General features: G+C 36.1%; 1 pseudogene; it reads right to left on the reverse strand.

Moving 5' to 3' along the window:
* Positions 1–11,783: 11,783 nt before the first annotated feature.
* On the reverse strand, positions 11,784–12,712 carry LOC145819722 (putative inactive receptor kinase At5g10020 pseudogene; annotated as a pseudogene).
* Between the last annotated feature and the right edge of the window lie 4,744 nt (positions 12,713–17,456).

The following is a 17,456-nucleotide window of genomic DNA, read 5'->3' on the forward strand; positions in this document are numbered from 1 at the left end:
GGTCCAACTGATTACTACTTTCAAACTTTTTTATATATAAAAATACGCACATAAATGGCATCTATCATATTTTTAAGAGCAAAATAATAGTCTTACTTAATCTAGTGAGTTAATCCCAATCAATTTAGTGATAATTTTTTTCGAAAAACAAAATGATCACAAATCTAAAATTAAGGGTCAAATTTTGGACAATTGAGTGTAGACACCAAAATGATACAGAAAAAGAAAAGGACCTTTGGTGCAATTTTTCCAAAAAAAATAGAGGTTAAATTTAATTTTTAAGTAATAGTTTGGAGTTAAAAATAAAATTCTCTCTATTTTTTTGAAGATAAATATGATACAATCATTTGAGTTATAATTATTGGAACAATATGAATTTTTCATGGATTATTTTTGTATAAAAGCCTAAAAGTTCAGTAAATCAATTTGCGTGAGATTTGACAGTTAATGATATTCATCTTGAGGGTGATTCTCTCTCAGTGATCTGTGCTATATATCCAAGGTCATCAGGAGGATTTATTTGTTTTTGGCCGTTATGTCTATGCTGTGTGCAATGCTCTCAAGTAGTTTTGGTCATTTGCTGTTTCTCATGTCTATCGGGAGGGTAGAGATGGAAAATGGGCGAATTTGGACAGGTTTAAATGGGTTGTGCATTAAAATAATTTAACTCAAACCTGCCTAGTTAATAAATGGGTTTAAATGAATTGGATGCGGGTTGGACAAATCAATCCGATTGACGATCAGGGTAATATTGTTGCTCATTGTTTATGTAGGCAAACTTTTGACTTTACTTCGTGTACATGGATGGAGGATATTCCTCATTTATTGATGCAATTGGTTACGTACGAAGCTCATTGTCTATTGTGAGTACTGGTTTCCACACTAGATGAGTGGATCGGAGCTTCATGACTGATTTGGAGCTATTCAGGAACTCAAGACTTGCAAAATGGAGCACCGTTAGAACTGCCTAACCGGGGTTGGCTGAAAAACCTCTTAGGTGTGAGGATAAGTGATAAGAGAAGATGAAATTCTCTCTGTAGGTGTAGAGAGAAAGAGCTGAGATAAGTTGAAATGAGATAAGTTACCTTCAATGTGAAGAAAGTGTTTGCATATATAAGAGACTTAACTTGTTTCCCAAGGCGAGGTTCATGGAACTTAGGTGCCTCAAGGCTCTCTTTATCATTGCTCAAGATGGAGGACCACAAGGTGGTTAGTCATGGAGGCATATGCCTACTATAACTGTGTATATAACAAATCACATTCCCACTGCAACTGTTTTCATGACTCTAGGAAAAGGGGACTAGTTGAGATGACATTTTACACAGGCATGTGGTCACAGCTTCCATTCCTACTCGTGATTGCCTCAGCTTGGTCTTAACTATACCTTGGTTCAGATTTGAGCTTAATGGTTTTGACCGGTCCAAGGCTTGGATCCACTTCATTTATATTTTGTCCCTTCATTTGCTCTCTAGTTCGTGCTAAGGTTCCCTTAGTGTAAGCTACTAATCGGTGCTTCAACCGTCGCATCGTTTCGGTTCTTCCTTCAATTTGGCCTTGCTAGTAGTTTGAATTTTGACATACATATTCCACATGTGTCCTTTCGTAAGGATACGTGGCAATGGGGTGTTGGTGCGCAAAGATAGTGCGCTGTTATCTACAGGGAGACGTGACCCGTACCATCATGTCTGTTGAGGGTAATAAAAACCTTGGAGACTGTCCTTTCAACTTTTTATCTATTCCCAAAGTTTGAACCTCCAAAACCCTTTCACTCTCCCTTTCTGGTTCCAACAGTTCTCATTTCTGACGTCTGTTCCTGGTGCTATTAGTTCCAAGGCATCGTTGCCCCTTCTTGATTCCAGGCTTCGGAGCCCTCATTCTCCTTCGGAATGTGTTGTTCTTTTGCTAAATCTCTATAAGTACTCCTGAATCTCTCTGCTTTTGTGTTTTTCAAGCTCTATTGCCATTCTTGCTTTTTGTGACTGGCCTGCTATAGCTGGCTTTTCGTGGTCCTCGGAGGGGTTAGTCTCCTTGGATATGATAGCCCTACAGTTCGGAATCCTACAGTTTTGAATCTGGTTTCACAAGTACAATGTGAAATAGAAAAATATAAATAAGAGTCCAAATCTAGCAAATATTTGGAAAATTGATTTACAATCAGAAATGCCAAAAATAGACTGCATTGCCAGATTTCAGAGTTGCCATCTAAATATTTTTAGAAAATTTAGGAAACTCGTGACTTGTGCCAAAGACCACTTGTCCGTCATAACCAAAGTGTCTTGGCTTGGGAACTTAGGTATGAGAGAGAAATGTCATGAATTGAGCACTCCACTCACCCGATCAAAGATCGGTCTCTACTAATCATGATGTGATTTTTATGTATAGTATATGCTTTTGTTTTGATTATTATGCTAACATTACTATGTGAGGCACACAAGTATAGGCTAAGTCACCCACTTTGGAATGCTTTGATTTCATTTTTGTTTGAAAAGAGTTTTGAACATGTGCTACTTGAAGGAAAAGTGAGCTCATATGTACATTAATCAAAATCATCCCAACTTAAGCGAAATAGCCTTCATCCACCGATATTAAAGAGGTATATCAAATAAGCACTTAGCTTCATAGTAAATATGTTTGATATGGAAACACTAACACACATGCAATATGCTAAAGCAAGAAATGCTCACTTAGTACTCAACCGAGGCAAGCCAAAGGGCCACGATCCAAACCTGCCCCTATGGGTTTAGTGCCGTAATTGGCCAGTAATCCAAGGATTACCAAAGGCCTCTAAACGGAATAACTTATGTTTAGGGGCTACGGAAGCAAATATAGAAACATATATAGTCCATTGAGCTGTGGAGACTTATATGGGACATAAATTTTAAACTTTATATACATATATGTGACGTCATAAAGTAATGATCTTACACCACATTCATTACAGATATAGCCAAAAAGGGACTTAGCCCAGAATACAGATAACAGAAAACTTGTCCTATACTCAAAAGAAAACAAAGTCTTTATAACCACAAGACGTGAACATAAAACGTATGGAACCTCCTCGGGAGGCACAAGGGCTGGCTAACAAAAATTGATATGTCAGGTCGTTAATTCTAAGCCTGGTCACGTACTTGGTCACCTACATACATAATATAAATAGTGAGTGGAAGCTTAGTGAATAATAACAAAGTAAAGGGGTTCAATGAGTGTTGTCCAAAGTAGTTACATAAATCATAATTCAATAAATAATAGAAATGGATTCATAATTAGAATTCATAGTTAATCCTATGTGGTACATTCATTAGCACTAGCAGAAATAGTTAGCCCATTAAGGGACAACCATAAAGGCATACAGTTGACTCACGTTCACGGAGACGGTACAGTTGACTCATAAGACATACAGTTGGCCCATAAATGGGACGTATACATAAGGATCCACAATAGTTGGCTCATGATGTACAGTTGACCCATAATTGGGACGTATATAGAGCATATAACATATGTCATTTGAAGCTAATGATGCCACGAATATATTTTAGAAATATTGGACAATTATTCATTGTACAGAATATAGCATTGCATAAAACAGACCTTAATTCATATCATTCAGAAAATAATTAAAGTTAAACATAGTTTTACTAAGTTATTACTCACAATTAATAGATGGCTCCAAGGCAACAGACAGAATGGGCAAATAAGACGTCTTTTGGTGCGTGATCTACACAGTTACAGAACGAACACATACTGAATTACACACCCAAAAATATTAACTTAGTTCTTTCTTGTCTTGGTGTGTTTCTACTTCTTTATCCTCATTATGGTGTTTTAATCTTGGTTTAGAAATGCCTAGGATGCAATGAAGATGTTGAAATACACTTGAAAATACTTAACAAAACTTGCTAAAAACAGGGGTCTCGCTCGAGCACAACTTTCTTCGCTCGAGCGGACATGTAAAATGCGAGTGGTCACTCGAGTGCACATTCATTTGCTCGAGCGGTCTGTAAACTTTACAAAAGTGCTGGTTGCTTGATTTTTCCGCTCGATGCTCACTTAACGCTCGCTCGAGCATGAGACTCATGCCCTCGCTCGAGCGCAACTTCTGTTGCTTGAGCGGTCTGCAAAACACGCAAACTTCTGGGGGCATGCATTTTATGCTCGAGCCCACTTTTGGTCGCTCAAGCAAAAGTGTGAAAATAAAGGTGGTTGCTCGAGCGTAGGATTTGGCGCTCGAGCGTAAAAGCATAATTCTGGAATTTTCAGATTTGCTTCCAAGCTTTAAATTCAACTCCAAAACTATAATTCACATCCTTTTGGGCCCAAAACTTGAGGAAACATATGTAAACATATAAAATATGAAGGTTTAAAGATCATTTCATGAAATCAAAGTCCAAAAGTATGTCAATTATGCAACATTCAACTTGAAATGTAAGAACATGATGTGAACATGTCATGCATGTATTCATTTGAGTTCATAGCTTCCAAAACATGATCAAATGAGATATTCTACTAAAAAACATGGTGAATTCTTAGACTACAACCAAAATATGAACATGCATGGGACAAATTCTTAGACAACATGCTCTAAATGCAATGTAATGCACATGCATGTATACTCTACTCTTCTACTACATTAAGCTTAATTCATGCCCCAACTCACTTAATTCTTTTGAATGCATGAGTTAAGTACCCTAATTACCCAACTAAAGGCTTGATTTCTTACCTTAGGCTCTCAACTCCTTGAATCCTAGTGAGTTCTTGCTCAATTTCTTCAATTCTCCTTAATTCTCTAGCAAATTCCTTGTTTGAAGACTTCTCCCTAGTCTTTCTCGCTCTCTCTACACATTTGTGTGTGTGTGTGAGCTCAAAATGTGTTGGAATGAAAGAAAAGAGTGAGTGAGAGCACATAAGAAGCCTTATATAGGCTTACCTAATGATAGTTAATTAAGGCTAATCAAGTGGGAATTAAATTAATCTAATTTAATCATTCAGAACCGAATTTTAATTAAACCTACCATAATTTTCCATAATTCCCAAATAACACGTAAATCAAGTCAATTCCTGAATCGGATGCTGATAAGGCCTTCAATTCGCAAAACGAAACGTAAATATGAACAAATATTTCTACGATAGATAGATATAAACACAAAGAAGGCAACATATGTTACAAAATTTCACTTAATTACTTATTAGACATAATTAAACATGGATTAACGTTAAGCATGAGTTGGGGTTGTTACACAAAGAGAAGAATATAATTAGACAAATGCATGCTCTAATATGTAAGTGACTAATACAACATATACAAAATGCAACTACTAGGTTCGGTTTATTTTAACATGTCATATGGATCAACTCAAAGCATGCGATAGCGTACATATTGAAGTAAGTAGGAAATGACAATAATGTTAGAATGATGAACCGAACTCGATGCATGCAAAAGTGGATATTTATACATGGTAATAATATGAAACCAAAATATGATACTACATGCAACCATCATAAGCAAGTAATAAAAAGAAGAAAAAAATGGGGGTTAAAAGACATACACAATATTACAAGTGTGTCCTTACACAAGAGGGTCCAAATAAATGAATTAGCTAAAATAACTTATTATTACAAATCCAAATTAAGCTAACTAATTAATTATAACAACTTAATATAAAAGCACTAAATTAATGGGATGGGAGGCGAGGAACCACAAGCGCATAATCGAGAACATCCTCCCAGAAACCTCTATGTTTTGCTACTAGAATTTGTTCTGTTTGCAGTCAGAAATTTATTTTGTTTTGGCCTCAGTTTCTTCTTTGTTCCATTACAAAATGCCACTGCTTGTACAAAAAAATATGGCCGGCCAGCCTTGGAAAGTTGTTGGCCAGACAGAAATGTGGCCGGTCAGCCACTATTTTTAGGGATTACCTTGCTGCAACAGATCTGAAACAGAGTAAAAGCAGAGTGTTTCCAGGAGATGTTTATCATTTTTGCCCTTCCTTATCATGAAGATGATCAAGGGATGATCAAATTCGGTTCACAAATCATCAATTGTCGTAAGTTTGTTGCGTGATGATCTTAGAACTGATAGGATAAAGGCTCAATAAAAGAAATGAAAGACTAACAATACCTCATCCCTATCATGGAGTTATCTCAAGGGAAGCAGTAAACATTGATTCTGGAATCACTAAACATCATTATAAAGTATGCAGTGATTCAAGACACAATAGGTTCAATAAAATGTCCGATTGGACCCAAATCAATTTTATTACTTTTTTTTTTTATCCACTTTTACCCCAATTCTATTAGCCTCATTTACATTACCTTGCCATTTTCTTAGATTTTCTTCATTTTTGTCTAAAAGTGATAATTACGTCCACTAAGTGCAAAAAGCGATAAAGAGTAGTGTTAAACAAGAGGTTGTCCTTAGCATGAGAGAGATGTAATGTCTTGGTAATGAACCTCTGAAGAGATTAAACCATTAAGCATGAAAAGTCTTTTTCTTATGCTTTGAGTAACAAACTAGTGTTGGATACAACTCTTAATCAAAGAAAGCAAAGAAATGAGGGAGAGTGCAGAGGTGATTATGCAAAGGTGATCATGACAGGTATGGATATTTACATGAAAACTATGTAAAGAAAGCTATCAACTTAAATAAATTGGTGTCTATGGCCTAAACAACCAAATCTATAAGGACTTACAAAAATACAAGCATAGTATTCAAAGCATAAACTAAATAAACACACTACACATTCCCTGAATAGCACAAAACAGTGCTGAAATCAGTTTGAAAAGAGTGAAAAATATAGACCAAAATGGAAGAGAACAAAGCTAGGAAGCAAGCCTAAGGAAGGGTGGCTAACCCCTCCACTTTTTGGACCTTTAAATCACATATTTTAGCCTCTGAAATCTCTGAAAAAAAGTAGCTAAAAGCAAAGAAACAAGTGGAAAAATAAGGATATAAGCAATGGGATAAGGCTCAAGAAAAGGTGGTTAACCCCTCCACATTTGGTAGCTTTTAAATCACAAGTTTCAGCACTTAAAACCAGTCCGAATCAATTTATAAACAACAAGAAAAAGAGAAGGAAAGAGTAGTATAAACAAGGCCAAAGATGGCAAAGGTTATACCTCTTGAAGAGAGGATGCCCTTGAATTCACAAACCACAAATTAAATCCTTCCAAAGGCTGAAATTTGGGTTCGATAATCTCAGCAAGAAGCCTCAAATTTTTGGTTTAGAAAGTGTATGTATAGTGTATGTATACTGCAAGAGAGAGAGAGGAAGAGTGTTTGGCAAGTCTTTGGCTCTTGGCAAAATTTTCTAGCATAAAACCATGAAGGGTGGTCATCTATTTTTAGAAAAATAGGTTCCCCTGCCAGAAATATATGTATTGAGCCAGCTAGTGCAAAGCATGCACATGGAGGGACAACTAGCTGCAAAAAATCTGCCTGGCACTGAACATTGCTGGACGGCCATGCAGAGGGATGGCCAGCCAATAAAAATTGGCCTGTCGGCCACTTGTTGGCTAGCAGGCCTCTGAGTGGTCAGGTTAGAAAAAATTAGGTTTTGGTCCAAATGAGGTGCAAGGTTTTAGGTTTTGAAGCTTGAAAACCGAAGCCTTTTGCTGAAGAATTTGAACGATTGTACAACGTAATAATTCATCATCGAGTGTTCAACGTGAGGTGCTTAAGGGCGGTCTAAAATGGGGTGTCTACACCAACCTAACTCTGATAAACACAATGATGATTTCCTCCAAGTCAGTGGAAATTGGGAATTCCCTGCCGGAACTGAGATCTTGACCGAAATGATGCCCCAAAACGATGGATATGCAGGTGTTGACCTCTTGTCACTACAAGAAGTTGGGTCTTAAATGACAAAAAATTTTTGTCTCCAAAGAGCTAATTTCGTCACTATAGATATTTGTGAGGAAATATTTTCGTCACCAGTTTCGTCATTGAATGTTTGTCACTAAAAGCCACCGTGACGAAAAATAATTTCGTCACCAATGAAATTACTTCAGTGACGAAATTTTTTGTCACCTATAAAACAACATTTTGTCGCCAAAAATTCTCATTTTCGTCACCAAATAGTTATTCAGTACCATATTTTTAACTTTAGTTGACGAATAAATTTGTCACACATGTTGATCATTGATGAGGAAATAATTTCGTCACAGTAAAATGTAAAAGTGACAAAATTTTTCGTCTTCAAAAGTCATACATGGCCGACGAAATATATTTCGTCACAAATATATATATACGTGACAAAATTTTTGGTCACCAAACAACAAAATCAATGAAATATTTCATATATAAACTACAATAAATTTTGTCACAAAAAATGTTTATTAGCGACGAATAATCACTTTGTCATAATAGCAAGTACAAATGACGAAAAAAAATTGTCACTGAACTTGTTCCATATTTTATATTTCAATTTAAATTATTATTTCACAAATATTCCTACTCATATCCCAATAGCCTTTTAAATGTACTAAGAAATCCACTAGCTATTATACACCACTCCACAAAATAATTCACTAAACAATTTATATCATAAATGAAAATATATCCATCAAACAAATTTAATAATAATCCATTAAGTATAATAAAAAAAACCATCATAACAAATTCCTAAATGAACTGATGTGGAGTCCACCAAAAAAAAATAACACTCAACTAGGTTTAAAACTAGAACTAAGTTTAACACTCAACTAATCCGATTGCGCGTGAGCTTTGAAGTGGAATAGGTCCAGTAAAATGATTTCCTGAAGGGTTCAGGTTTGTCAAGGTCATTGATGTGAAAAAACTAGGTGGAATAGGTCCATCAAGTTTATTCAAACTCAGATCAACCGCAGACAGCCTTTGAAAGTTCTCCAACACAGGAGGCAAGGTACCTTCTAAAGAATTATTTTTAATATTGTGAGTTGTCAGACTCGGGAACTGAGATGTCAGGTTAGGAATGCTTCCTGATAACTCATTTGAACTCAAGTCAAGAATATCCAAAGTTGCTTCCCAACTTTGCATAACAGATATATCTCCGGTGAGCACATTTCTGCTCAAATCCACTTTGTGACATCCTCCCACAGAAGAAGGCAGAGAACTGGATAGCACATTTGATGAAAGATTCAAAATGCTCAAAGTTGTAGAATTGATCACATGGATTGGACCTGTACACATACATATGCAGAAGATTAAACACTTCAGTTAAGCAATTGACAAAATATTTGCTCAAAGAAGATGAGTGCAACCACCAAATAGTGTGCATCAGTAAGTTTTTAACACAAAAGAAAAGGACACTGAATCCGTACTACCATGAAAGTTATTGTTGAATTGAGTCAGAAACTTTCTTCTTTTTGACAAGTACAGAATTTAGAAATATTCAGTTACCAAAGAAGAGGGTATTGGGTGGGGGGGGGGGGGCGTGGGCGTGGGCGTGGGCGTGGGAGACTGAACAAAGAATTCTAACCACATTCATGTCTAATACAACCAAAAGATATGGAACATGTACCAGTCTGTACACTCAATAAAAATAGTGAATCTGTAAGAATCCAAAACACAATGCCTCATGTCATAAAAATGTGAATATAGGGTTAAACCTGCAGCATCCAGTTTCTTAGTTGGTAGTAGCACACAGATGTAGTGCACCTATTATACCTTAACCGTAGCAAAATAAGACAAATGAATCTAATAGCCTGTTTGGCAGAGAACTCAACAAGCCTTAAGCAGTAGCCACGGCAGCAGATATAGATTGGTGAGGCGAATTGGAAAGGCAACCCTAACTACAGACTCAATAGATTAAAATGGGAAGTCAAATAAAAAAAGCTCAACAAATACCAACTATACTAATCCAAGATATTTACATCTAATCTGAAGAGTAATTGCTTAAATGCTCGTGGTCAGTCCACAGGTGCTTTTCAAATACTCCACTGACATCACGGCATATCCTTGAAAAGTATATTAAGCCATTATCGATTTCTTTGTTTTCATAATTAAGTTCCAGGTAAAGTAGATATAATTTCAATAAAAGAACATTGAAATATGATGAGTTTTACATGGCTCATGATGGCAACATGAAATTGGACCATATTTAGAAGAAAAACAAATTTAAGAAGCATTGAGCTCTTCACCGGGACAATACAGTTGCCAAGACAGCTTTATTGTGCATATTTTCTAAATAAAGCAACATAACAACATATGAGTATGCTGATACATGCTCATCAACATATTGCTCCTTCAGCTAACTAAAGAGGGACAAGTCACAAGTTCAAGGCTCTCTTTTCTATATTTATGGAGCAACAATGCCTAGAGTATAGTAAAATAGTGTGGCAATGTTTACACTTATGACTGTTGTTTACCATTTTACAACAACTACTTACTGCAGTAGAAAAATAATCCAACCGATGACCTAATGGTCAAGAAGGCCCTTGAGTACAACTCAAGATATTGTGGTATGCCATGGTATTTATAATTAGCGTGTTTTATCTCTTCTCTCTGTTGTTTTACTTTGGTTATGATGTGAAGCCAAGATTAGAGTAGGTCAATAGTGAAAACTTAATGCTATTAGTTATGGCCTTGTTCCTTCCATATGAAACTTCAAATATCTACAATAGATTTTTGGTTATTAACGAGATTTCATTTTAGTTATTTTGTTCATTGAGAACACCACGTTTTGTTAGGAGAACTTTATAGGATGTTTTCCCTTAGTTTTCTTTCCAAGACACTTAGGCTAGGTGGGGAATGGGAGGTTATGTGGCTTGTTTGCAGTCAGCTTAATAGCTGCCATTTAAACTTTTTTCAATCGGCTTTTGCTTTTCTACTAGTTTCTTGGAAAGAAAACTAAGGGAAAACATCGTCCCACCCAAATGAGCCCGTCGTCCTCACTTCACTCTCCCAATGGCCCCCCAAAACGGATCTCTCGTCTGTTACCGATCTTTCTGGCTTAACATTTTTTACAAATCTAGAAGCATTTGTAGCATAAATGATACTTAAAATCTCTTTTTAATTTAATAGCCCTACAAATCCTTTCCACGTCCCACCTGTCAACTTGCCCCACCTCAGCCAAAGGTTCGTGCTGGATTCATAATAAAATTCATCTCTTATGCAAATTGGTTAAATATGCCCTAAATCCCAACCCTGTCGTCATCTCTGCAACTAACATGTCGAAGCATGCCTTCTGCCTATGATATGCACAGCATACACTAAATTACACACGAAATAATAATCCAAGGACCAAGGTTTTCATAGATTGGGTAAAGGCAAACAAGGTTTCTCCTTTTAAACTTTCATGTTCTGTCAACAATTAGTTTTAAGCTGTCAATGACTTTAAATTTGAGCTATACAAAATATTCTGAACCTCCTCAAGAATACTAAGAGGATTTAAAGCCACACACCGACAATTCAATTTATTTCATATTCTTTGCAAATGCCTAAAATGAATGATGTAACCAAATTAAGAATCTCTATAAACTATAACACGTTATAACAAGAAATAATTGTCCAAATTGAGTTTCTCAACAAAAAGCACTACAAACAAATACTTTGGCATAGCTTATAACTTTTTTTTTTTGATAAATACTTTGGCATAGCTTATAGCTTATCATGTCATGTGGACTATATATCAAAACTTTACTACTTTTGCCTCCTTTGGGACTCAAATTATAGACAACATATGCATATTGTCCCATAATTTGAGGGTAAAAGGGGGGAAAAGTAAGGTTTGAATATATGTATGGCGTATGCAAAGGAAAATATAGTTGTTGTAGAATCATGATAATTTTATGCTCAGAAAATTCAAAGTTCATCACAGATGGTATTTCATTGAATGCACAATACAACTAAGGAAATAAGGAATATATGGTGTAGTGGCATCATTGGTTGCTTTGATGCTGATCCAAAGTTTAATAAATAAATTTCTAGTTCAAATAATTTCTTACCAGAAAACCCATTGCTACTAAGATCTAGTTCTTTCAAATGAATCAAACTCTCCAGCAGCTCTTCCGGTATCAACCCAAACAACTGGTTATTCCCCAGACGCAAAACATGAAGATTTGGCAATGAGCCGAATGAAGGGAGCTGTCCATTTATCTGATTATGACCCAAATCCAAAACTTCCAAGTTCCGAAACAACTAAATGGCTTCATCCTTAAAGAACCCACCGCCCAAATCATTGTGACTCAAATTCAAATGTTGCACTGTATTGGCCAGGCTCGAAATGTTGTGCAAATCCATTGACAGAGATCCATAGAACATGTTATAGTTCAAATCAAGAAACTCCACATTTCTAAGCTCCGAAGACAAGTCCTGAATGTCCCCACGGAGCTGATTTGAATGCAAGTCCAACACATACAGTTGCTGAAGATTCCTGATTCCACTCGGAAACACACCAATGAAATTGTTGGACGACAAATTGAGATAATTCAATCCCCAAAGATCGTTCATCCTCGCCGGAATGGGTCCGTAAAACAGGTTTCCAGACAAGTCCAAATACTGCAAAGTATACATGAACCTCAATGCAGGAACGAGATGACCCGTGAAAAAATTCCCAGAGAGACTCCGATTTCGGAGCATTTTGAGGCCATTAAAAGTGAAGAACTTCAAGTCACCGGCCAAGCCGAGGCTGTCGAGAAGAATGGCGGTGGCGTTGCCGGAGTCGGGGCAAACGACGCCGTAGAAGGAGTGAGGGCAAGAGTTGGGATCTGCTACCAAACCACCAACTCTCTCATTCAATCAAATCACTCTCATCTCAATTTCATTGGTTTCAATTCAAACTTAACAATAACAGCAATGTCATAAAACAGAGTAAATTATCACAAAAAAAAAAACAGAGTGACCAACAAAACAATTTTGAGTCAGACAAACAAGTGTATGAGATTCAATTAATAAATGTATTTCACAATCAAACAGAAACCCTTAAAGGGCAGTCGAATTACGGTGAATCCCTATCAAACACAAGGGCTTCTACACCGTCTCCCTCTCCCAACCCTCTTTTGGCTCCCCAACTTCTTCATTCCCCTTAGGAATCCCTATCCCAGCTGGTTACACTTCCCCTTCCGCCTCTTGAAACAGCCCCTCAAACCCTCTACTACCATAGTTCCATTGCCTCCTTCCCTATTACCCACAACCACAAAACTACTATTTTTCTCCACCACAAATCTAAAATGCCTGCCCTTTCCCTCCCTACTAAAGCACCACTAGCCCTCCTCCTCTCACACCGCACCTCCGTTACACCATTCCATCCGCACCACAGCGCCACCACGTTACCAAAAACCCTTATCCCACCATTAAACAACTACGAGAGAGAGAGAGAGAGAGGCTATACCTTCGTGTGTTTTGCAAGAGAGGGATGAGACGAAAACTGGAGCACCCAAAAAAAAAAGGGGGTGGGGGAGAATCAAGAGGTTCTTTTTTTTTCATTACCGCCAAATCTCGAAGTTATTCTTTCAAGATTGGTTGGTGATAAAATAATTTTGTCATTAAAAATTTTAAAATATTAAAATTATTGACAATAAAAATATAATTCTCATTAAATAATTTTAAAATATTTAAAATTAATTTTTTAAAAAAATATTGAAAATTATTTGTAACAAAAATATATTCCTTATTAATAATTTTATAATTAGTGACAAATTTTTTTCTTACTAAAAATCTCAAAATTTAGGCGTCATCCAAAAAAAATTAGAGGAAAAATTTTTTGTGACGAAATTTAATTTTTCTTCACCTAAAAATAAGTATTTATTGACAAAAATAAATTTCGTCACCTATTATTTTTACTTTTTATTATATGTGACAAAATTTTATAATTCATCACAGATTATTCTTATTTAGTGACGAAATATTTTTTTCACTACTTTTCGTCACCATAGGTTTAGAGAGTTAATTAACTTGTATTTTTGTTTTGAGAGAGAGAGAGAGAGAGGGGGAGAGAAAAATTGATAAACAAAAATAAAAGGGAGAAAAAAGTTAGTAGTCTATTTTTTCCATTACCGTCCAATATGTTAAAATTTTTCCTCTAAAATTGGTGACAAAATAATTTCCTCACTAAAATGTCTCGAAATATTAAAAATTATTAGTGATAAAAATATATTTCTCACCAAATGGTTTTAAAACATTTAAAATCAAATTTCTCAAAAAAAATATATACAAAATTATTGGTGACGAAAATGTATTCCTCGCTAATAATTTTATAATTGGTGATAAATTTTTTTCTCACCAAAAGTCTAAATTTTTGGCGCCACTCAAAAAATATTAGCGGGAAAACTTTCGGTGACGAAACTTAATTTTTCCTCACCTAAAAAGAAATATTTGTTGACAAAAATAAATTTCGTCACTTATTATTTTTATTTTTTTATTATACGTGACAAAATTTTATAATTCGTCACGGATTATTCTTATTTAATGACAAAATTTATTTTCTTCACTACTTTTTGTCACCATAGGTTATTTTTGTTGTAGTGTGTCATGGTATTTGAGCTTTTTTGATTGTTTCCATTATCTGCTCTACTTGATTGGCATACTAACTGTGTTTTTTTGTTTTGTAGAGCCTTCTTGTTACTAGAGGAGGCAAAATTGAGATAATACTGAAATGATTAAGGCCACCCTAAGATACAAGAAGAGATTTGCTCTCGAACTATTGTCTTACCAAGCCACATATCGAACTACGATCTCGAAGAAGGCCAGGCTCGCCGCTGCCTTACTAGATTTTGATACTGAAACGGAGACACCTCTTGTCCATTTGGTTACTAATCGTCGCTGTACTAGAAGTCAATCTACTGAGAGAACCCCTTCCCTTACCCCTAGTTTCATAAGAGGCAGGTCAATGACGAAAAAAAGAGTGCTTGTTAATCTGGAGGTTGAGGCTTTCAGTTTCTCTTCTGCCCAAGAGACCACTGAAGTGAAGGCCAGGTAGAAGAGCCTGATAGAGTTGAAGCTTGAAAGAGGAACTGCTAGCCGTTTTAGTGTTATTCTTGAGGATGAGGCCTTGGCTATTGAACGGGCCAAGAAGAGGAGAAAAAAGACTGGGGAAGAGAAAGTTGTGGAGGCTTTTGAGGAGCCTATTGTTGATGAATCTTTTGAGAAATGGGAACCACTAATGTTGGACCAAGGTAGACCCATTTGTACTTCTGATTTCGTTAGTTCTTTTGGCGAACTCGCGTTCAACTGTACCAAGACCCTATTTCTTCATTTGGACATGGCAAGCCATAATGGATCTCGTGACATTCCGATCATGAAGGAGACTCTGCTAATGATGACTATTGTAAGTGTTCTGGTACTTCCCTTTTGTTATTTTCTGTTTAAGCTTTACTATTTCTTTTTCTTATTGCCTTTTGTTATTGTAATGTATTCAGAAAATGCATATTTCTATAGCCTATATTGAGGCTCTGAAGAAGGTCGTACTGGAGGTAGCAATGGGTAATGATAGCCTGACTATGGACTTGAAGAATGAGAAAGAGGGCTGAAGAGCCGCAAAACACGAAGCATTTCGGCTAAATAAGGTTGTCGTTGCTGCTATAGAGAAGTCCAGAGATGTTGCTGTTGAGACGTAGACGAAGCTTGGAAAGAAGGTTGCCTAACTAGAGGCCGTTATTGCTGTTATGACGGTTGAGGAAGCCACTTTAGAGGCCAAACACTAGCAACAGGGCTGTAATGAGGCTGTCATGGCCTATAAGGAGGGGGCACTTGTCCTTTGCGATAAGCATTTCCTAAAAAGATAGATGAGTGCCATGGCTGCTGTTGAGGTCTCCAAAATTGATGAAGGAACTAGGGTAAAATGTCCAATGAATTTGGAGGGATCAAGAATTTGAGAGGGTTGGTGGGTGTATTATAGAGAGAGATGAGAGAAAAGAGAGAAAAGTGAAGTGTAGAGAGAGTGAAATGAAAAAAGAAGAAAAAGTTATTTGCCTGATATTTTAAGTGATTAGACACACTTTACGAATCTAACTCCAAATAGACCGCTCGACTGATAGATTCTACACTTGAGCAGTGAATTCAAACTCCCAGAATCTCTCTCTTATGTAGACATACAACTCAAGCAGTAAAGCCTTCGCTCGAGTGGTGAAATTATACTCCCAATATTTCAAATTTCAGAACAAAGAACTAGATAGACGGGTTTACCGCTCGAGCGACAAAAAGACCACTCGAGTGGACTAAACTTTAAAGTGAGGCTAAAATCAATGTTAGAGCATTTCCATCGTTCCCGGACTTGATCCAACACCTAAAGACCCAAGTCGATGTCTTGGAATACACTATTGGACAAGAATGAGTAATCATAAAGAGAAGAGAAAATGACAACACGTGATTCACGAGGTTTAAAAGCAGTAAGGACTCCAAAAAGAAATAGAAATTTTGAATTAACATACTCAAGTTGTTTTAAAAAGGCCCGGGACATCACAACAAAGAAAAATATAAATTAAAGAATTAAAGAGCTTCAAATAAAAAAAAAATAAATGCATGCATATAACATAACTTTAACAATAAAAAAGAATTTCTTCTAGAAAGAATTAAAGGCCTTCAAATTGAAACAAATAAATACATATAGATAACAGATCTTCAACAATTAAAGAGATTTTCTTTTGCAAAATCTAATTTTAACAAATATATATACACACAAAATATATGTATACATATTCATACGGTTGCAACCTCACTGACTACTGTAAATCCAAATTCAATCCCCCCATGCACCACTTTATCTCATTCCCTACATACACAACCAATTGTTGGAAAATGTATGAAAACTTTGCCTGATAAACAAATTGAAACAGATACGAGAAAATAAAAACAGAATAAAAATAGAGAAAGAATGGAACCGGGGTGTGGAAGTCAATCTGTTGTTCTTAAGAAACAATTGCACCCCACTTAGTGCAAATGGCTATCGGCGGTCATTGTCCAGGATACAATAGCGAGTCATGATGGTGTGCACTCACCAAACAAGACTTGAACTTGTCTAAGAAATATCCCAAAGAAAACAAGAAATCATATGGAGAAACAGAGATCACTAAACTACTAGGAATATGTATATATATATATATAATTCAAAGTTTGAGAATAAGGTGAGAATAAATGAAGGATTTGATCAATCAAATCTATTAAATTATGAAAATGGCTAGTTAATTCCTTAATCATAGCTAATTACAAAAGGAAAAGAATATTACAGAAAATCAATGAGGCAATATATATATATATATTATGTATTATCTCACACGCGTGCCTAGCCCAGCCTAGTCCAAGTCCAACGCGCTTGTGTATATATATATATGGGTTTCACACATAAGGCCCAAAGCTTGCATAGTCTTCCCCACATCCTTAGACCTTACCCAATAATGAGAAGGTCTATATATAAAAGGTCTAACAATAACTGATAAGAAATCAATGTGGGACAAGGAACAAGGGAAATTTTGAAACACTTCCAACACCAATCACCAATCCAAACCCTATACCTCCAAACCCAAAATCAATAAACCATTTCTTAAAA

The sequence above is a fragment of the Camellia sinensis genome, chromosome 2 (genome assembly GCF_055761805.1).
Source record: "Camellia sinensis isolate YWXY chromosome 2, ASM5576180v1, whole genome shotgun sequence".
Taxonomy (NCBI): Eukaryota; Viridiplantae; Streptophyta; class Magnoliopsida; order Ericales; family Theaceae; genus Camellia; species Camellia sinensis.